The following is a 22565-nucleotide window of genomic DNA, read 5'->3' as shown; positions in this document are numbered from 1 at the left end:
GTAAGGATGCTAGACTTTAGAAAATATAAATATTGCTTTAATTCTTGGGTGATGATACTACATACCAGTGGGACAGTTGTACTAAACTCCTAAGGCATAAAGGTTCTTAAAGAATCAATGTGCATCATTAATTAAAATGACAATTGAACAGGTTAAGAAGTATTCTTAGATAACCTTTTTTAATATATATATATAGAATTAAGCATAATGAAAATGGCTCTTTATTGCAGGATAAAAAAGGCTGTTCCAGATGTATATTCATATATTCATTATATTTCTATTTATTCTATTAAAATAAGGAAAGCTATAGGAAGCATTTCGGTGAAAACTCTAGCCTACAGGACTTTCACTGATGTAGAGGCAGAGCAACTCAACGGGAAAGTGTCAATCAATATACTGTACATTTGCCCATACAGTCTCAATATACTGTACATTTGCCCATACAGTCTCAATATACTGTACATTTGCCCATACAGTCTCAATATACTGTACATTTGCCCATACAGTCTCAATATACTGTACATTTGCCCATACAGTCTCAATATACTGTACATTTGCCCATACAGTCTCAATATACTGTACATTTGCCCATACAGTCTCAATATACTGTACATTTGCCCATACAGTCTCAATATACTGTACATTTGCCCATACAGTTTCAATATACTGTACATTTGCCCATACAGTCTCAATATACTGTACATTTGCCCATACAGTCTCAATATACTGTACATTTGCCCATACAGTCTCAATATACTGTACATTTGCCCATACAGTCTCAATATACTGTACATTTGCCCATACAGTCTCAATATACTGTACATTTGCCCATACAGTCTCAATATACTGTACATTTGCCCATACAGTCTCAATATACTGTACATTTGCCCATACAGTCTCAATATACTGTACATTTGCCCATACAGTCTCAATATACTGTACATTTGCCCATACAGTCTCAATATACTGTACATTTGCCCATACAGTCTCAATATACTGTACATTTGCCCATACAGTCTCAATATACTGTACATTTGCCCATACAGTCTCAATATACTGTACATTTGCCCATACAGTCTCAATATACTGTACATTTGCCCATACAGTCTCAATATACTGTTTGGACATTTGCCCAATAAAGTCTCAATATACTGTACATTTGCCCATGACAGTCCATGACCCTATCCCGTTCCTGACCGGTTTCCCGTCTAGACATGAGCCCCTTTTCCTGACATGACCTCTATCCCGTCTAGACCTTTCCCGTCTAGTTTTGACCTCTATCCCGCCCTAGACATGACCTCTTCCCGTCTAGACATGAGCTCTATCCCATCTAGACATGACTTCTATCCCGTCTAGACATGACCTAATGACCTCTGACCCTATCCGGACATGACTTCTATCCCGTCTAGACATGACCTCTATCCGTCTAGACATGACCTCTATCCCGTAGACATGACTTCTTCGGACATGACCTCTATCCCGTTAGACATGACATGTTGGGAGACCTCTATCCCGTAACATGACCTCTATCCCGTCTAGACATGACCTTAAGACAATTAGCTTAAGGTTGGGAAAAGGGGTCAGGGGTCAGGGTTAGCTCAAATGCAAAAAGACAAATGTTTTGACATGACCTCTATCCCGTCTAGACATGACTTCTATCCCGTCTAGACATGACCTCTATCCCGTCTAGACATGACCTCTATCCCGTCTAGACATGACTTCTATCCCGTCTAGACATGACCTCTATCCCGTCTAGACATGACCTCTATCCCGTCTAGACATGACCTCTATCCCGTCTAGACATGACCTCTATCCCATCTAGACATGACTTCTATCCCGTCTAGACATGACCTCTATCCCGTCTAGACATGACCTCTATCCCATCTAGACATGACTTCTATCCCGTCTAGACATGACCTCTATCCCGTCTAGACATGACCTCTATCCCGTCTAGACATGACCTCTATCCCGTCTAGACATGACCTCTATCCCGTCTAGACATGACCTCTATCCCGTCTAGACATGAGCTCTATCCCGTCTAGACATGACCTCTATCCCGTCTAGACATGACCACTCCCATTTGACCTCCTGCCCTTCGCAGCACAGTTGCTACTGTAGGCCTAGCTATACTAATTAGGCTATATGACTTTAAGTCAACAGGTTGAATTCAAAGTATGGTGCAATGACACAAAGTATAACATGCAATAGACCAAGACAAAGCAGTAATAGTCTGAATACATTTATGAATATTAAGACAAATAGGAGCAGAGCCCTCTTGCCCCATTGGCCAATAACCATCCAAATATCAACAAGAGTTTGTCATCTGAATTCATTTAAATATCTATTAACAATTATTTTACTTATAACTTTTAACTTTGCTTGCTAAAATAAAGGGGGAAAAAAACAAAAAAAATGTTTTTAGTTCCAAGTGTATGACGTCATTTGCAACGTGTTTCCATCCATATAGAGTAGTAGCATGTGCTGTCGGCTATAAAATTACACAACAACTCACAGTATATATGAACTAATGCAACGCAAGCAGAGTCGCGTTCAGCAGGACACAACGTTTTGTAAAGTTTCAGATGTAAATAGGCTATGTACAACAAACATGCCTTTCTGACATGTAGAATAGGAATCACCTCGGATATATGCATTTCCCTCTGCAACGTTCAAGAACGTTTGGCACTTGAACATGGATGGCTCTGCACTGACGGATACGCCTGTAGGCCTATAGGATTCCCTTGTCATGTGTTGTACTAGGATAGTTGCCCATTCCTGTTGAGTCCTGTGAAAAGAGAAAACATATCATTACATTTTTGGTCGAATTGAAATGGTGACGATATGTGGCAAGTCAACTGTCAAGTGAATGAACGAGACAGAGGAAACCGGGAAGCGTCGTAACTAAATATGGGCATATTCCACCAACTTCCTCCGACAGGCTCACATACCTCCGACTGTGATTTATTCGTTTAGCCCCGCCCCCACTCTACACGCACACACACACACACACGCGCGCACACACATTCCTTACAAGGCACATCAAACACATCATAGCAAACGAGTTTCATCTGTAGTCTCTGTGCTGAAAGAGCGGGTGGAAAAGAGAAAAGAAAAGGTTCATGCGTTTGCACGTGCAAAAGAAAAAGACCGACCAGAGGAGGTTTATAATAAAAGGCAGATTGAGAGAGCGAGCGAAAGCGAGGGGAGGGAGAGAAGTAAAAGAGACAGAGATAGGACGCCCAAATAGATGTGTGCATGGCCTCTCTCTCTCCCGCCTCTCCCTCCTATCTCGCTCCTCTCTATCTCTCTCCTCTCTCTCTCTCTCTCTCTCTCTCTCTCTCTCTCTCTCTCTCTCTCTCGCCTTTCTCGTCACATTTGTTATTCACTCCGTGACTGACATCAAACGCTCTCGGACGATTAGCTGCACAATCAGGTCCCTACAGAAGAGGGGAGAAGGCGGGGTCGTGTGGTAGCGAAAGGCGTGTTCTTTTTCCGCTGGACAATGCCATTATTTCTGTTCCATTGGTCAGGAATGCCAGATTTCACAGACCGCTGCCCTCCTCCGAGCGTCGAGCAAAGCTTCTCCAGTGAGCGGTAGAGCAGCCTACCTTCTCTCCGAGCCTCTCCACCCCAGCCTGCCCAGCACAGTCAGCTCTCCGTCCGCCCTCAGCTCCCTGCTCTGGTACCAACCAACCCCAAAGCTGTTATTGCGACCTATAGCCTTTATTATAGTCTGTATGAAGCACTGTTACTGTCAGTGTGTTCATTTCAAGTCAAATAAAGAAGTTCAAGTCAATTCCATTTAATTTAAAAAAACTTAAGGGTTGTTGCTTAAAAATAAAATATAATAATACAATGGGTAGATTGTTTTTAATCACAAATATTGCATTATTGAATTTTGGGAATAAAGGTAGTAATTACTAAATTATAAAGTGTGTTTTCAGAGTTATATCGTGCGTAACGCAATTGACTTCGATAGGCTATTGTGCGTAATTACGCATACGCCATACAGCTACAGAAGGATTGCATAATGTGACTGTTCTGTCAAGACCCACTTTATTGTAGTTTTGCGTTGTCTTTTGGACGATTTGGTACACACCTTTGTAACATATAGCTTAGGCAGATGAGACTAACTCAACGCAAGTTCATGACAGGCGTAAGCCTGCTTGGGTCTCAACGCAAGTTCATGACAGGCGTAAGCCTGCTTGGTAAAGTGCAAAAAACTCCACAATGAAGTATTTAATCTTAGAATAAATTGTGTACAAATGCAAGCGAACGTGGCACCCGTTTAGCCTAAAAGTAGTCTATAAATAATTTTTCAATATAATCACAACATAAACGAAATAAAATTGATATCTCGCTCCCGAGGTGGATATTGAAAATTTTCTGAATGGAAGGCAGAATTTGTGTTCATTGTTAAAATAAAACTATACAGTGACGTTTCCTAGTATATGACCAATCCTGAAGGTGATCAGATAGTTAAATACCTCACATTTCCACCAATGGCGCTTCACGCGGCAAAGACTAGCGCAGAAACAGGCCAATCGGAAATAGGCATGCAAATAAGGAATTTGCTTCAGCAAGAGCTGAATCTCAACTAGTCAAAGATGGAGTCGGGAGCTAGGAGGCCGTGAGGCTGGCCATGGACGAAATAGCATTTTATATTTGGAAGACAATGCCAGGAGACACCACGCATGCTTCGCAGACGCTGAAACGGATGCACGCTTGGGGAAATACATCGGAGACATATTGGGCATTTGCGCTCAGTCAAATGCTGCGGGCAACTTAACTTGATTTTGCCGTTCTCTCTTTCTGCCTTCAAATCATTGTCCCTCCCTTGGCCAGGTACCATTCATGACATTTGGGGCCCTTCTCTCAGTCTGTGAGTAGTGGTGGCGCGGAAATGGCGCGAGCTAGCGGCTATACAGGGATGTTGGGTGGGGTAGGGGGAGGGGTAATACTCGGCTGAAGTAGTTTCAAGTGTGTGTGTGTGTGTGTGTGTGTGTGTGTGTGTGTGTGTGTGTGTGTGTGTGTGTGTGTGTGTGTGTGTGTGTGTGTGTGTGTGTGTGTGTGTGTGTGTGTGTGTGTGTGTGTGAAGAGAGCGATGGGGGTTTGGGGTGTGATTGACAAGTGAATGTGCATGTATGAATTATGTATCGATAACTTTGGGATTGGATTTGACAAGCCTTTGGAATTATCCTGACGCCCTGAAATTTAGTTGACAGCGTTGTACATAAACTTTCTAGCGTGGGCTAAAGCTGGATACGTTCCACTCATGGACAGTTACGAGTGGACAGAAACTCGTAACAGCATCAGATGAAATGGAATTATGAAATACACTGGTTTAAACGTCCCAAGTGGGCCCGATAATAGTTGTTACAAATGTAGGTGTTTGCTTGGGATAGTAGCATGAGGCCTGTCTTTACAGGAGAGGCCTGCCACTTTGTCAGGTCTTTCAATGCTTTGCCAAATTCCCAGAAAACATTTGCCTGAAAACTCAGTTTAACAGCACAACAGCGTTTTGTTGATGTTTCGTACAGATAATTGCCCTTGCAACGTACTGAAGTTACCGTTCCCAACTTTTTTGTTTAAAAGGAAAGTCCTGCTATGTAAAGGATATTGCTGCATATGTTTGCGATTTTTAAAGATCTGAGATGTAAACACGTCAGTGTGTGTGCGCGTGCGTGTGTGTGTGAGTCAGACTGCAGTGTAGACAACGTTTTGCTTCTCAAAATGTCCACTTTGGTATTTTGGGACTAGCAAGTGATTCAAACTCAAAGGCCCGTTGAACGTTGGAAATAACAACCCCTCCACCGGCCCCGCCCTCCGGATCCCGAACGAGGAGGGATTCAAATTGCCACTTTGGCCAAAGGGACGAGAATAGTACGTATTAAAAGAAGGTTTTCTGGCATTGTATCGCGGAATGTGGTCTCTGCCCTATATATGTTTTCTCCACCCTCCGTGTCCTACTAATCTTTATCGCGTATAGGCCTACCTTTAACGAGCCTGTAGAGAAACATAGTTTCTATGCCTCTGTTTCTTTCGCATGCATATAGACATTATGGTTTCATGTACTATTTACTACACGTCTCTGAATGGTATTACATTGAAATAGAATCGCATGTATGTCGAGACCCATCGCTATATAATTAAGTGGAAAATATATATTCATTAAAAAATGGGACTTAACTTAACTCGCAACACACACGTTAATTAATGCAATTGAAGATAAATAGTTTGACTGAAGACTGAATGTTTGAATAGCTATTGCTTATCTCACTGTCTTTCGTTGTTGCATGTTGTAATTGTATGCTGCTCCATATGAATCTCTATGTACATTTATTTTCACTATTTCGTTTTAGTTGCTTATTGTTTACATAGTTGTGTTTTGCTACTAGGTATTTAATGTTTACCTTTATTTTACTAGGCAAGTCAGTTAAAGAACAAATTCTTATTTTCAATGACGGCCTAGGAACAGTGGGGTTAACTGCCTGTTCAGGGGCAGAACGACAGATTTGTACCTTGTCAGCTCGGGGATTTGAACTTGCAACCTTTCGGTTACTCGTCCAATGCTCTAAACACTAGGCTACCCTGTATGCATGTACTATTCCACCGATTTGTGATGTCATTGTTGGTCTGTTTATCGAATTAAACAAAGACCTTTCGGCCAATATTGGTTGGGCGACATATAGCCTTACCAGGTCTGAAAGAAAGCGTACATTGACACTGTTATAGTAGACTTCTAGTGTAAGCCTAAGAAACACTGTCAAACTTGACTACGGTGCGTACACCTTAGCCACTATTCGTCCACTATTCGGGGAATTACTAAAACAAATGAAATGTTGTTGTCCGGAGCCCTTTTACTGGTGTACTACTGTGAAATCAGATGAGCAGTGCAATATTAAAAGGGCATTGGCTGACCCCACCCCTAGCTTCACAGCTCCTGTTGGATATGAGGAAGTTATCTCCACAATGCTTTTTCCTCGATTCCTCTGTAGGCTTATCACATTGAAGAATTAGCCTAGCTATTGATTGATTTATTTTATTCAGTAATTGTCTTTGAAGATACAACGGGTTTTTTTGTACGTTATTACAAAGCCTATAGAAAATGTATAAATGTCTCAGGAATGTCACAGAAAAAAAGCTCATCTTAGTCATGTCTGTGGTGATAATGAACTATTTGTTTAGCTATTTGTTTTTGTGTTTTGGTTGAAACATGTAGGCCTAAACGCTTAAATGTTTTATCACAATTAGCTTTTTGAAATGATTTAGCCTCTATACACCGATGGAGATCACAATAGAAAGCAGTGGTTTGTTTAGAAACTCTAATTGTATTTTCACAACATTATAAAAATAAAAAAAATCCTTAAGAGATGGTCTCACATAGGCCTGTAGTGATTTGCATTATGGCCTTTTCTTCTTCTTCATTTCATGCAAAACAGCTTTCCAACCTCGATATACGAATACACTTCTTTATAGTTCTTTTGGCTTTTACATTCGTGCGTGTGCGTGTGTTCATCATCCCCCGAGCGCGCAGAGGTCAGCTGCTTTGATGACGTTGCACTACTGTTCCATCGGCTGAAGCAGTGCAATAGTATTGTCATGGCATCCGGCCTCCGCCACTGCTTCCCATGCAATCGGATGCTATGGACTAAGGAGTATATATATATATATAAGCACGAGTGTGATTCCTCCTTCCCTGGCCTAAGCTAATGTTGCAGGCCTTCTGGCCCCTGCTCTGCTCTGAGTCCGTGTATGGAACAACCATTCCACAAACCAACCATATGACATATAAATGAATATTGTATAGGAAGTCATCACTCCATAATGGCATAGATCAAATAGGAGAAGACTCATGCGATGCACTTTCATTCAACCAAACTGCTTGTTTTTTTACCCTGGTAGAAAGGACCTCTATTGACCACGCCTCCGAAAAAAGAACATTTTGTTCAAAAGTCAGAACTTCAGGTCGTCTTCGTTTGCATTTGGAAACCACGTGTTCAGATTAAGTAACATCGGAACAATGCTTTGAAGTCTGTTTCCCAACTTTTCACACTTTTGTGAAACGGTATAATGTACACATTGGTTTACTGCTACCCAACCCTCTGCGCCACGGTGTCACATTCTCGTCTAACTGTAATTAATACGTTGTTAAAAATTGTATTTAGGTTTAGTTTAAATTAATTGTCAATTGTGAATGTTTATGACAGAGTAGCAGGACTGTCGCTTGTAGGCAGGCCTATATTGATAAAAAAAAACATTGTGGTTAGGCTAAATTCATCTCATTTAGGCTAAATTAATATATTTTAGGCTAAATTCATGTCATTTAATTTTTTTGTGGGGTCACACTGTGCAAACGTATAAATTACAAGATAGCGTGTAGTAGGGCCCACGTCGTGATGTATGTAGCCTATTCCTCAAATCATAATAACAATTTAGAAGTCTATTTGATTAAATAGTGTTTTTTTTAAAGGATGTTTGTATATAAAAAAAAATGTTGTTTGTATTTGTAATATTTTATCACTTAGCGGTGCAACTAAAATAAGAGTGCAGTAAAACAAAAATATGTGCAATTTATCATTGTTAAAAACAAAGTGATTGTCGTTCTCACTAACAAACCTTGAAATCCCCTCTCAATTTCAAGGATTAACCAGATTTGTAAAAGTGTTGATTATTACAAAAGATTATTCTCGCCCATTTCTACCAATAGACCAATCTTCTAGAAATAAACACAAGCCATGGCATATATGTATTTGTTTGGGTGGTAAGCATGTGATGTGTTGGGTTATAATCCAATTATAACTGCGAGGATTTCTTGTGTGGACATGTCTTCTTCATTTGAAAGCATAATTTCACTCCTCGGCAGATTCTATACTGAAAGACGTTACGGTGTGGGTGGGAACGGGGGTAAATGTCCTATTTGTGGCAGGTCTGGGAGGGGGGCTCTTTTTAAGGAATGCAGAAGGGGAGGGAGGTCAGGTCCCATTCTAAAGCCGGGGATGGAAGGGGTGACGCTTTGAGATAAATGTCATCCTTGCTTATTGCATGGGTGCGTGTGTTCTATAGCTTAAATGTGCTATGCCTGCAAAGTCCTTTTTTTTATAGAGAGATTAAAATATTGTACAGCACATGTTCCCTCCCCGTGTCTGTTTAGCTTGCAACCTCGCTTATATGGCCTTTGGAGTAAAGACATGAAATGCCTGATAGGTTACGGTGTTTCAACTGTGGGTGAGTGGGCGAGAACCAAGAAGGCCCATTGGGATCCATTGCGACAATTGGACTGGTTGATTCAGAGACCGTGCGTGCATAGGCTACTTCATGTTGTTCCGAATTTGGGTGCAATACAAGCACCTATTTAGGCCGATACCTTATTGTCAGCCTACCTCTCTTCTGGCGCATTTCCAGACGTTATTTACCTCAGTGTTTTACCCAGAAGGCTTAGGCTTTTCTGTTTCCATCTACGCAGACCAGAACCCATGTCTCCCTGGGCCATGGCTCCTGCAGACCTGCACTCACTTGAGGCCAATGCCAGGTCACTTTTCAGCTGTCATTTACATAACAATGGCAAACTGTGAACTTTAACCACTTCTCACAAAGCAACTGTTGTGATTATGCCGAGGTTGCTTTTCCTGCTCTTCACAAGTTCTCACTGTCAGCTATGGAAACACAATGTCCCTAGTATAACATACTAGTGTAACATATGGGTGTATAAACTATTGTAACTTGTGTTCATAGTAGAAAAACAGCTGAAATATGCGTGTTGATCAGTGCTTCTACAAAATAACCTATCCATTTCAGCCTCTATTTAAAAATAAAATCTTATTTACAATGACGCCTGCCACCGGTAAAAACCTGGATGACGCTGGGCCAATTGTGCCTCACCCTATGAGGCCGTGCCGGATGTGATATAGCCCTGGATTCGCACCAGGGACAATAGTGATGCCTCTTGCAGTGCCTTAGACCACTGCGCCACTCGGGGAGCTTAAATGCACGCAGGCGTTTTAGGAGAACGTCATATACCGGTTACCGGTCAAACGTGAATGGAGTATGGGGTGGATAAACATTTCTACAAGGCAGCCCTTTGGGGGGGGGCAGCATGTGTAAGCTTGTCAAATGCCTCTGTTGGCAGGGAAATACCAGAATGCATAGCTTAGTAGCAGGTTTGCATGGAGGACGAAACAAAACGCATAGAGTTGTGGCCTCCACTAGTAATAATTGCATATAGCCTAGGCTACGAGTGGCAAACGATATGTTATTGTGTAGTGATTGATCATGTTATCTTTAAGATTCTGCTTTATTGGCAATAGAACGAGGCTACATCTTGTTCTTGGATTTGTAATGTTTTGTAATGACTTTGGTCGTTTGAATGTGCAATTGTTTAATTTATTTGAATGTTTATAAATGCTCATTCTAAGATGGAAAATAACAGTGGTAGTGCTACCGTAGGCCTACGAAACATATTGCCAATTACACCATTCGATGAAGTTTCTCCAAACGCGTTTTGAGTCGGCCTGTACAAGTTGTTTTAACAGTAGATGATCTGATCATACAACATACATAGTAACTGAGAGAGGGGATGTTTTGGGAACATTGCAAGCAGAGGCCCCTCAGAATTTCCAAGAAAAAGAACGGCGGAATTTCTCACATCTGTCTCCAAAGTCTCTGCATTAATGGGGGTCAGAGTTCGCCGTTTCAGCCACTGAAAATAATAGTTGCTCCTTGGAAGCTGGTTCTGCTTAAAATTACCCAAACGTTTCCTCATACTTGATAAATGGAAACAACGTGAGGCCTATAGATTTTTAGCTCAGATGTCCCATTGAATATTAGGCAAGCTTGCTTGATGGGTTTCAATGTAGCTTGGTAATTTCGTTAGGCTATCATATGGTTCAATGTGTAGGCTACATTTCACAACGTATCAAACCATATTTTAACATTCATTTTTTTTTTGCGGGGGGGGGTGTAGGACTTCCTTGTGGTGTCTATTCATAGTCTATCGAAAATATTTAGATGTTTCATTTTTTGAATGAGTTGTTACACTTTTTTGACGTGATAGCCTGAAGTCCAACATGACAGTGCATCTCTGTGTGGAACTCTTAGTTAAAACGCCAAAGCTGCAACAGCTCAATGTATGACTCATCTGCAGACAGTTCATATTTTAGACTGGGTTAAGCCTAATTGGTAAAGTGGTTATATCCAAGAACGAAATTCCAATGAATATTTTCACATCCTTTGCGTGCAGACATGATTCGACTATAGAGTCCAATCTACAGTATGTTTAGGCACCCCCTCCCCCTCCGCTTTCGCGTGCTCTCTTCTCTCTCCCCCATAACATGTGCACGAGCGTTCTTGTACGAGGAGGCCACGTAGGACTGGGAAATTGTAGGTGAAGGTTCAAATGAAAATACAGAAATGATTTTCACAGTGGATTCGATGTCTCCAAGGGTTGTAGCGAGAAATGGGCTACTGGGCAAGACTTTCAACATAGTGGGGGACGGAAGATGGGTTTGTGTTTTGGGTGGAGTATTTCTTCCCCTTCACTCAGATCATTTGCAGGAGAGAACGGATCTAAAGATCTGCGTAACGTAATGATTGGCTATCGGTTCAGTGATTGATTTCGGCAATGAGTTATTCTCTTACAGATTGAAGACAACCGTGTACGTTGTCAGCGGTAGTTTGGTCTTCTCTCAATCTGGAAGGTGCTGGAAGGGAGAATGGGAAGAGTGCATGATTTGGTAGAGTATTGTAATTGTGGTGTTGCTCAAGTGCGTTGTGCGTTAAGGAGAGAGGAGACAGAGAGCGATGAGTGAGGATCCAAAATCAGAGATACTAAATGATAAGAAATGAACCCAACAAATGAGTAAATTGGAAATTCTCAGTAAGGCACGTACCATATCACCCCCCCTCCCCAGGACTGCTGAGCAGAGTTTGGAATTCACACGACGCCAGCACTCGCCACGTGACGAGACAGCCTCTGGGAGACGTGCAGTCAAAATGGGACGTTCTTCTTTACTTGGAAGTCCGCAGGTAGGATATGTCCTCTCCCCCTCGATCTGTTTTATATGCAGTGTTGTCTGTCCCTCCATCTCCAACCTCGTGCTTCTACACCTGCATTGCTTGCTGTTTGGGGTTTTAGGCTGGGATTCTGTACAGCACTTTGAGATATATCAGCTGATGTACGAGGGGCTATATAAATACATTTGATTTGATTTTGATTTTCGTTGTTAATAAGATAAATGTGTACCACGATGTCTTATACGTTGGGTTGCCTAGCAGCCGAGACCCTATCAATATTGCCTCTGCTTTTCTGACTGATAACGGAGTAGTGCAATATTGCTTATAGGGTCTTGACTCCGAGGATGTCCTCTAAATGCCCATTCACCCGTTGTTGTTTACATATTGTATATGGCTGGGTAGAAAAGTAAGAAGAATCATTATACGTCCAGTTGTCACCATTGAAAAGTTACTGTTCGATATTAACTGCATGTTTACTGTGGTATTCTGAAATTATAATGTGTGTGTTATACGTGATAATAGGATAGCTATTAAAACGTTCTTTTGAATAGGTTGAAAAATTAGGTAAAGCATCAAACAATTCTACACTACAAGCCAACTTTTCCATGTATTACAAGCCCCTTTACAGTCATTACGTATTTTTAGGAATTAAGTCCCATTGCACTCGTTGATGTTAGATAGTTATTGGATAGTGTTGTTGCTTTGTAACAAACACGAGTTGCTATATATGCTAAAAAAAAAATAATAGAACTGGTTGAAGTGTAACGAGCTAGTGGGGAACTTACCCACTGGGCACAAATGTCAATTCAACGTCTATTCCACTTGGGTTCGTTGATTCAACCAGTGTGCGCCCAGCGGAAAGTCATTCTCAGGCATCGTATAATGAAACTAAATGATTTACACACAACAACAACAACAACAAAAAACTATTTCCATGAAAGATGTTGATGTATTACTTGTTCATTAGGTTTTTGTCACAGTCTATTACACTGTGAGTTGATCTAGCCTAACTTTAGTTTGGAGACTAACTAATATGTTCTTATGAACCTACATGTGGTGATCGAGGAGTTGCCAGCCTAAGGTTTGAGACATGCCTGATATTGACATAGAGACCAGTCAAATGGATGGAGGACTGAACTTACCTCTGGAGTTACACATTTCACGTTTTAATGTCACATGCACAAGAACAGTGAAATGCCTTCCTTACAAACTCAAAACCCAACAATGTAATAATCATTAACAACATAATATTAGAAAAAACACATGAGAAATAAGAAGAAATATGAAGAACACAATAAGTAAGTAAGTATACTATATACAGGGTCAGTTAATACCATACTATATACAGGGTCAGTTAATACCATACTATATACAGGGTCAGTTAATACTATACTATATACAGGGTCAGTTAATACCATACTATATACAGGGTCAGTTAATACCATACTATATACAGGGTCAGTTAATACTATACTATATACAGGGTCAGTTAATAACATACTATATACAGGGTCAGTTAATACCATACTATATACAGGGTCAGTTAATACCATACTATATACAGGGTCAGTTAATACCATACTATATACAGGGTCAGTTAATACCATACTATATACAGGGTCAGTTAATACTATACTATATACAGGGTCAGTTAATACCATACTATATACAGGGTCAGTTCAATACTATACTATATACAAGATCAGTTCTAGTACCATATTTACAATGTGCAGAGATACTGGAGTGATGGAGGTAGATATGTATAGGGGTAAGGTGACGAGGCATCAGGATATAAGATAAACAGAGTAGCAGCAGCTTGCATGTGTGGGCGTGTGTAGAGTCAGTATAAATCTATGTGCATATTATGTGTGAGTGAGCAGATGATGGAGTGAGTCTGTAGGGCACTGTGAGTGTGTAGGGCACTGTGAGTGGGTAGGGCACTGTGAGTGTGTAGGGCACTGTGAGTGTGTAGGGCACTGTGAGTGTGTGTGGGAGTGTGTAGGGCACTGTGAGTCTGTAGGGCACTGTGAGTGTGTGTGGGAGTGTGTAGGGCACTGTGAGTGTGCAGGGCACTGTGAGTGTGTGTGTGAATGTGTAGGGCACTGAGTGAGAGTGTGAATATGCATAGAAACAGTGTAAACATAAAAAATGATTATATTCTATGATTGTATGGATATGCATTGACATACCATCATACAGACCAATATAGTCCTTCAGGTCCGTCTGTTGCCTTTGTGAGTCGTGTTTGATGATAATTGACTGTCTGTATTCATTGTGTATCTTCTCGTATCATAATGTGGCTTTGTAAACAACATGAATTAATAACCATCCTGGGAGAATGTATTTAGGATAGAACTGGTTTAAGTTTTATTATCGTTGGAGGACGTTAATATCAAATTCAATGTCCTCCACCAATCTATGAATTGGAAAATGTACAATGTTTTCGTCCAGACATAATGTTGAATTTATTTCCTAAACACACTTAAAACACATCTAATCAGTTGCATGAATATATTTCTATCCATTTATATCCCAACACTGGAACTTAAGGGTTGGTAACCGTATGTGTTTGTTCTAACTTCTAGCAGTAGGTCAAGTTTAAAGCAGGGGTGGGTAATTCCAGTCCTCCAGGGCCTGATTGGTGCTACAGTTTTGCCCCAGCCCCAGTTAACACACCTGACTCCCATAATCACCTAATCATGATGTCCAGTTTAGAATGCAATTTTATTCGTCGAGCAGTAGGTCAAGTTAAGTGTGTGTGTGTGTGGGGGTGGTGGTTGACAACAGGTATTTGAACCTGTATAGTGTCTGCATGTCCCTTCAGGGCTGTTCTCTGAAGCATCAACAGAGAACCCAGGGGCCTGGGTGGATGGGACAGGGCGGTCACGTCACATGGGGGGGTCTTACGTACCTCAGCCAGGGGATGGACAGACAGGAAGCTCTGCTCTGTGCCTGACACTCTTTCCCTGTTGCACTACTGTGGGAGCTGTAGCTAGCAGTGCAACAATGAAAGGGCATCGGTCAGCTGGGCCACTTCAACCTTATAGGAAGTATGCAACTTTAACCCTATGAAGTGCACGACTTCAAGCTGAGGTGCATTAGCGCGTATCCTGTAGGAAGGGGATGGGAAAACAAGTGACCTAGAAAACACTCCCTATAATGATACCCCAGATATTTGTAATAATTGTATATTAACGTGTGTTGAAAGGTGATACGTCACTGGTATGTATTTATTAATAAATGTCAATGAGTCAAATGTTGTCTTGTTTTTGGTGTTTTCTTTGAATTTTGAAACAAATGTTTGAATAAAATTTGCTGAGTTTGTGTGTCTGTCAAGAAAGATAGCATTGCATGAATCATTAATTGAACACACAATTATTCCTAGTAAAATATAGCAAACCAAACAACCTTCTTGACAAAGATTAGTGCCCCCTGTTTATGATTAAAACAAGTCAGAAAATAAATGCAATTTGTGAGTACTTTATTAACGTTCTCAAGAAACATGGAGGTGGTGTTTGGTTAGATGGGCATTTTGTTGTTGTTGCGGCGTCACCAACAAGTCAATTACATTTTCATGTTAAAACACTCTGAAGAAGCATCAAGCTATGTCGGAAGCATACTCAGATTATTAACCTATGTCAGAAGCATACTCAGATTATTAAGCATTGTTGAAAGCATCCAGATTAAGCCTTACCCCGTGCTGGAATTTTTCTTCTTTATATCATGTTTCCGACCAAAACCTATTTAATTTATACTGTATTACACCCTGGCATTTAAGTCAATACTATAAAATAGTTTAAAGATAAACTGTAGTGTTAAAGAGAAGTGTCTACCTTTATTTTTTCCAACACTGAAGCTAAGGATACTGTATAGGGAAAGGGTGCCTTAAGATAATAACTAGTAACCCTGCCTACATGGAGAACGCTTCTAAAGTAGCCCTCCCAGTAAGTTTTTCCATTCAAACGCAGCACAGGTTAATATAAAAAAAAAACACTTCCACTCGTCGACTTTCTACTCAAACGGTGGTTGGTGGTAGGCTAGGCATGGTAGGCTAGTCCTTGGGTGGTCACACTAGCGCCCTTTACATTTCCTTTCCCCCAGTCTCACGGTGCCGCGGCGCTGGTAATGTGCGTTCCAATCAGACCCTGCCTGCCTGCCCTTAGCTCTTTTATTACAAGAGGCCCTCCCCCTTCGTTCCTCTCCTCCCCCAAGTCACTAGTCTGGCAGCTGTGGTGCGTAGGGCTTCTGAACTGAAGGTGCGGCGGCGACAGTGGTGGCCCCACACACACACACACACACACACACACACTCAAGTGGACAGCCATTATTGCAAGCATATGAGGCCGAAAGGAGAGTCAGTGTTACCTTTTCTTGACCTATAAAGAGTGGTCAGTTGATCAAATCCAATGAAGGTGTAGACTTTACCGTGAAATGCTTTACTTACAAATTTCTTTCCCAACAATGCAGAGTTAAAATGTAAGAAAAGATGAGAAGAAAAGAAGGAAACAGTAACACAATACAATAACAATAAGGAGGCTATTTAAAAGGAGTAATGGTACCGAATCAGTGTGCAGGGGTACGAGGTAGTTGCGGTAATTGAGGTACCTTGTACTCCTACACTTCGCCTTTGAAGAGTTAAAATGTAGTGGTCCCGCCACCTAATTCCGGGAAGAGGGAGCGCAACAAAACTCCGGTTAAGAATATCGTTTTCAGAAACTTTTTTTACAAGTAGTAAACATAGTCCTATGTGTGAATTAGACGCAGCCTCCGTACGTCATGGAGGTATAGTGAACTCAATGGCCTCTCATTATCAGCATAAAGATCATAGGCTACCGGTAATTGAAATTTAGGAGGCGCGCTCACACTCCATGAAATTACATGCACGTACAGTAAGTAGTACATCTTGCTTGATTCAGTCCGGTCTACAGTGTCAGAAGCCCCGAATCTACAATATAAATACACATGTATAAATAGCCCATACATTAGGGGGTTGGGGTGGTCGAATCAACGTTGTTTCCACATCATTTTAACAACTAAAATGCAATGTAATGACGGTGGTCGAATCAACGTTGTTTCCACATAATTTTAACAACTAAAATGCAATGTAATGGCATTGAATCCACATGGAAAATGGATTGGATTTGAAAAAAAGTAATCAACATGACGAAATTTTTGACTTTTTTTTCACCCAATTTATTACCTAAATCCAATGACATGGTGAAATGTTTTGTTGATTTCACGTTGAATTCGGTAGTTGACAACTCAAAACAAATGTAAATCCCAAACTAGACGTTGAAATGACGTCTGTGCGCAGTGGCTTGCCTACACGTTACATGTCTCCGGCTTCATTCTATAGCCTTTGGATCGACACTGGAGCCTACCGCATTGTGCACGTTACAAAAACAATGTGTTATCTTTCACAGTGTTTCCAATTACACTAATCACGTTTATGAAGTCGAAATAAAATGCTTTTTCAAGATGCAAAATGCAATTTGCCTACATTTTCAGGTAAAGGGTAACTATATGAGCTTTGAAAATAGCCGATGCAAATAATTAGGCTACAGTAAACCTACAGCCACACATGTTCTAACATTGAAATAAGTGTTTTTATTGCAAAAAAAAACCCTGTTCATATTTGTTACAGATGTATATATGTCCACACATATATCTAGTTCTTCACTGCGATGCCAGAAGGCTAGGAGATTATATTAGGAGTCAACCAACACACGAGATTTGCCTATTGAGCCGTTCGAGACCATTTTAAAAGTGCAATCAACATAATCCAATAGCCTTTCCTGGTGAGATCCCGTGGTATCGTCCAAAACAATAAACAGTTGCCAACGTTTAAGGTGCTGTATGAATTATTCATATTGCCTGAGGTCGACGAGCTGTTCACGGTTCAGAGAGGCTTGTGTGTGTAGCCCTTAGCCCCGACAGGCAGTGACACTAGTAATGCAGACCATAGCCGATCGAATGATGGAACGGTACATCCTCACTGGTCCATGATGTGGAGACCACGGTTATTTTCCCTGTGATTTGTCGCCACCTGGCGTTCTGAAAGCGCACACATTTGGAGAGACTCACGGTGAGTAAATCAAGGTTCTTTTTTTGACTCAAATAGTAGTTTTACAGCCCCATCCAGAACACACAGATACATTTTTTAAAAACGGTTTAAATGTATTTTATCATGTAGGATAAGACATCTTTCAAATTAGATTTTGGAGGATTGAAGCATTGCAGTTTAGGAGGATTGGAAATGCAGATGTTTGTCTTTCTCTTAAACTTCTCAATTCAGCTGCATATGTGATATAAAGAAAGTCATGTGGTTTGAGGGAAATGTAGAATCTTTTTCGTTTCGATAATAATAACTTGTCTGATGTACCCTCTTTAATGACACTTACTATTGGGTGAGACAGGATTTCTAGGCGTGTAAATTGGTTTGCAATCAAAATGTTAAACTATTCAACAAAAAAGACTAACAAAAAAATATTTGATTTAATCTAGTCGTGCTAATACTAATACTAATATTTGAAGCTATAAAGCTATAAAACGCACGAGAGAATTATGAACAAAAAACAGTTTATTCTGAATCATCTTAAAAACACTGATGCGTTTAAATGGGAATGTAATGTAATGTAATGTAATGTAATATCCCAATAACAATTGTTGTAAACGAAACCCATTCACTTTAATTTGCATAACGCTTTGGCTCATTGTCAATTAATGTCTTTGTCCAGTTTTCCAGTCTGCTGAATGGATTAATGTATAATTGCTTTAATAAAATAATTTAAGTTGTCACACTTCTGAGGGTTAGAATGATGTAATACAATATCAAATCAAATCAAATCAAATGTATTTATATAGCCCTTCGTACCTCAGCTGATATCTCAAAGTGCTGTACAGAAACCCAGCCTAAAACCCCAAACAGCAAGCAATGCAGGTGTAGAATAGGCTAATAGATAATTTCTCTCAAACATTAAAACCTATTTGAGTGAGATCATGTAACTTAAAAATGGAGATAGACTATTTTTGCCAAATCCGTATCCTGGCTATAGTTAATCAAAAATCTATTTAAAATATTGATGAAAATCTTTAAGACTAGGCTATACCAATGTGGTCTACTCATGGCTATGATATGACAATAATGTCCTCCTGTGTTCTGTTTTGTTGTGTGTTATATCTGTGGAACTCAAGTATGCCGAGGAGGCGGGGTCTACAGTGTAGCCTCGGTTGCGGGGTCTACTGTGGAGCCTCGGAGGCGGGGTCTACAGTGGAGCCTAGGAGGTGGGGTCTACTGTGGAGCCTAGGAGGCGGGGTCTACTGTGGAGCCTAGGAGGCGGGGTCTACTGTGGAGCCTAAGAGGCGGGGTCTACTGTGGAGCCTCGGAGGCGGGGTCTACAGTGGAGCCTAGGAGGTGGGGTCTACTGTGGAGCCTAGGAGACGGGGTCTACTGTGGAGCCTAAGAGGCGGGGTCTACTGTGGAGCCTCAGAGGCGGGGTCTACTGTGGAGCCTAGGAGGCGGGGTCTACTGTGGAGCCTAGGAGGCGGGGTCTACTGTGGAGCCTAGGAGGCGGGGTCTACTGTGGAGCCTAGGAGGCGGGGTCTACTGTGGGGCCTAGGAGGCGGGGTCTACTGTGGAGCCTAGGAGGGATCATCACCTGTGTCCAGAGAGAGGAAGCATGGTGATGCCTTTACAGAGGACAGGGGTTGTGGTGGTGGTAATCTTGATTCTTGTTTTTACTGCAGGTAACTGATGACCCAGCTTTGCTATTATGTTATATGTGTAATCCTCTGCTCTGTGCAATGTCCAATCAATCAAGCATAAATGATAAGTTTCTCATGTTGCACAATCATGCAAACACATTTAATTAGTGATATGTAGCCATTGGTTCCTGAAGAATACATGAATTTGAGAGTGGTTACATTTCTTCAGCCCAAAGGGTGTCGTTTTGTTGTTGTTTGAATCCCATATTGCCCCTTTAAATGTGAAAAATATTGGTTAAAAAATTGGCATCAAAGTTAACATCACCAGGATATATCTTAGTTTACTTTTTAATTTAGAACTGTCATAGAAAACTCAGAATAAATAGTGCTATGTGCGCGCACACACACACACACGCACGCACGCACGCACGCACACACACACAGGCTTCCTCCAACAATCGCTGACAAAAGATATCAACCACCACCTGTCTATAACCTGTCCTGTCACAGAGGGACTTGCATTAAAATTTGTCACATGCGCCGAATACAACAGGTGTAGTAGACCTTACAGTGAAATGCTGAATACAACAGGTGTAGTAGACCTTACAGTGAAATGCTGAATACAACAGGTGTAGTAGACCTTACAGTGAAATGCTGAATACAACAGGTGTAGAGACCTTACAGTGAAATGCTGAATACAACAGGTGTAGAGACCTTACAGTGAAATGCTGAATACAACAGGTGTAGTAGACCTTACAGTGAAATGCTGAATACAACAGGTGTAGTAGACCTTACAGTGAAATGCTGAATACAACAGGTGTAGTAGACCTTACAGTGAAATGCTGAATACAACAGGTGTAGAGACCTTACAGTGAAATGCTGAATACAACAGGTGTAGTAGACCTTACAGTGAAATGCTGAATACAACAGGTGTAGTAGACCTTACAGTGAAATGCTGAATACAACAGGTGTAGTAGACCTTACAGTGAAATGCTGAATACAACAGGTGTAGTAGACCTTACAGTGAAATGCTGAATACAACAGGTGTAGAGACCTTACAGTGAAATGCTGAATACAACAGGTGTAGTAGACCTTACAGTGAAATGCTGAATACAACAGGTGTAGTAGACCTCACAGTGAAATGCTGAATACAACAGGTGTAGTAGACCTTACAGTGAAATGCTTATTTAGTCCTTAACCAACAGTGCAGTTCAAGAAGCAGAGTTAATAAAATATTTACTAAATAAAAAGTTAAACATTTACAGTTAACAATCACTTTGGCACTAATTTCAGAACCTCGTGGTCATTTTTCAAAACTCTAGACACAAAACTCAAAACGGGCATCACTTGTAACATAGGCTGTCCAATGTTCAAAACATTGCATTGTGCATTCATATTGTTAAATAAACCTTGCACTTGTAACGGTTTTCTAGGTGTGGTGAAGGAGAGTCGGACCAAAACGCAGCGTGTAGATTAAGATTAATGTTTAATGAAAAAAACCCACTAAACACAAACACTACAAAACAATAAACGTAACGAAAACAGCCTAAACTGGTGCAAACTAACACTAGCCAGTTACAAGGACACTAAGGACAATCACCCACAACCCAACCAAAGAATATGGCTGCCTAAATATGGTTCCCAATCAGAGACAACTATAAACACCTGCCTCTGATTGAGAACCACTCCAGACAGCCATAGACTTTGCTAGATAACCCCACTAGCTACAATCCCAATACATACACACCAAAACCCCAAGACAAAACACACCACAATACAGAAACCCCATGCCACACCCTGGTCTGACCCAAACATGAAGATAAACACAAAATACTTCGACCAGGGCGTGACAGCACTTGCAGAATCATTGGTTCAAATAACTAATTTATCATGAAATACCATAGGAACATTAATTTAGATCACCCACACACAAGATACCGATAGTTTCACTGTGTTGTTGTTCGTACAATCATTAAATATTGTAGTACAAAATATGTGATACATCTTTCATTATGCTACTACATGTAAATACATCACTGTAAAATGACTAGTAGAGAGAATACTACAGACACAGTGGAATCATTGAACAAAATATACAATTTATTGATGAAATACAACAAAACATTACTGCAGTGTTCCTCACCTGGCTTACTGTAAAACATCACTGCAGTGTTCCTCACCTGGCTTACTGTAAAACATCACTGCAGTGTTCCTCACCTGGCTTACTGTAAAACATTACTGCAGTGTTCCTCACCTGGCTTACTGTAAAAATAAAAACAAAAGATTGATTACTGTACTTCTGTATTTCCATCAACCCTGTCTTGTGGATTTGGCCAAAGGTTCTCATCCACATCACAATGAATGTTTTCATGAGCCAAACATCTTGGGAAGAATGTTCGGGCGAATCCAGGCCTGACACTTGTCTGCTGTGATGGCATTCGTCATCCATGGCCTGGAGAAGGGCGGCTTGTTCGTGAGGGCGCCTATCATATACCTTCCACCCCCATGTGGAGAAAAATTCCTCAATCGGGTTAAGGAAAGGAGAGTATGGGGGTAAGTACAGGGTGGTAAATTGTGGATGGGCCTGAAACCATGCTTGCACCATTTGAGCCTGGTGGAACCTGATATTATCCCACACAATGACGTAGGTCATACCTTCAGCTCTACCAACCTGATTTAGCCTATCAAGGAAGGTTACATTCGAACAGCGAATCATGTGGCTGCCTGCAACTCAATATATAGAGTATATAGATTAGAGAGCTTTAGATGTTGTTCGACCAAACATTAGAACGGGCAAGATGAGTAATCTAAGCAACTTTGATTGTGGTATGATTGTTGATGCCACACAT

The sequence above is a fragment of the Oncorhynchus keta genome, chromosome 25 (assembly GCF_023373465.1).
Source record: "Oncorhynchus keta strain PuntledgeMale-10-30-2019 chromosome 25, Oket_V2, whole genome shotgun sequence".
In the NCBI taxonomy this organism is placed as follows: Eukaryota; Metazoa; Chordata; class Actinopteri; order Salmoniformes; family Salmonidae; genus Oncorhynchus; species Oncorhynchus keta.
This window is presented reverse-complemented; position numbering follows the sequence as displayed.